This window comes from Durio zibethinus, unplaced genomic scaffold, assembly GCF_047325235.1.
Source record: "Durio zibethinus cultivar Kanyao isolate XHJ-2024 unplaced genomic scaffold, ASM4732523v1 HiC_scaffold_400, whole genome shotgun sequence".
In the NCBI taxonomy this organism is placed as follows: Eukaryota; Viridiplantae; Streptophyta; class Magnoliopsida; order Malvales; family Malvaceae; genus Durio; species Durio zibethinus.
The window spans coordinates 76279-77500 of NW_028323023.1; positions in this window are offsets into that span (position 1 = coordinate 76279).

Sequence of the window (1222 nt, forward strand, 5' to 3'; positions counted from 1 at the left end):
TGTCCCCATTTCAGACACTTTAACGGCTACTGGTAGCAAACCTGTAAAATCTCAAATGCTCTTTAAGGGGGTGTGAATTCTCAGAGGTTTGATGAGGGATAGGGGGCCAACACAAGGCCAAGTACCAGCACCCATCGCACATCATGTGCGCACACCCCCCCGGCCCCCCTCCCAATCGCCGGAACCCCAATGCCGCCGGTCAGGTTCTCCGGCGGTACTCCGGCGATGCTCCGGCGATGCTCTGGCGATGCTGTCCCGAGTGAAAAAAATGCGGCACCAGCACATGCTGGAGCCAAGCATGGGCACCGTGGCTCAAAATCGAACTTCGGCCAAGGCCTCGACCATCAATGGCACATGATGACGCATGGTGATGGCACATGCATCGACCATCATCGGCATAGGCTGCCCTTCGGTACGGGCACTTGCCTCGACCGCCATCGGCACAAGCTGGGCCCTGGTGTGGGTTGTTGCCTCGATCACAATCGGCACATGCTGAGCCTTGGTGCGGGCGGTTGCCTCGAGCACCATCGGCAGACCCTGGGCCCTGGTGCGGCCGGTTGCCCCGATAACCATCGGCACACTCTGGGCCCTGGGGCGGGCGCTTGCCCCCAGCACCATCGGCACACGCTGGGCCCTGGTGCGGGCGCTTGCCCCCAGCACCATCGGCACACGCTGGGCCCTGGTACGGGCGATTGCCCCGAACACCATCGACACAAGCCGGCCCTTGGTGCGGGCTCCTGGCTCGACCACCATCGGCACACGCTTGGCCCTGGTGCGGGCGGTTGCCTCGAACACCATCGGCACACGTCGGCCCTTGGTGCGGCCGGTTGCCTCGACCACCATCGGCACACGCTCGGCCTTGGTGAGGGCGCTTGCCTCGACCACCATCGGCACACGCTGCGCCCTGGTGCGGGCGCTTGCCTCGACCACCATCGGCACACGCTCGGCCTTGGTGCGGGCGCTTGCCTCGACCACCATCGGCACACGCTGGGCCCTGGTGCGGGCGGTTGCCTCGACCACCATCGGCACACGCTCGGCCTTGGTGAGGGCGCTTGCCTCGACCACCATCGGCACACGCTGGGCCCTGGTGCGGGCGCTTGCCTCGACCACCATCGGCACACGCTGGGCCCTGGTGCGGGCGGTTGCCTCGACCGCCATCGGCACACGCTGGGCCCTGGTGCGGGCGCTTGCCTCGACCACCATCGGCACACGCTGGGCCCTG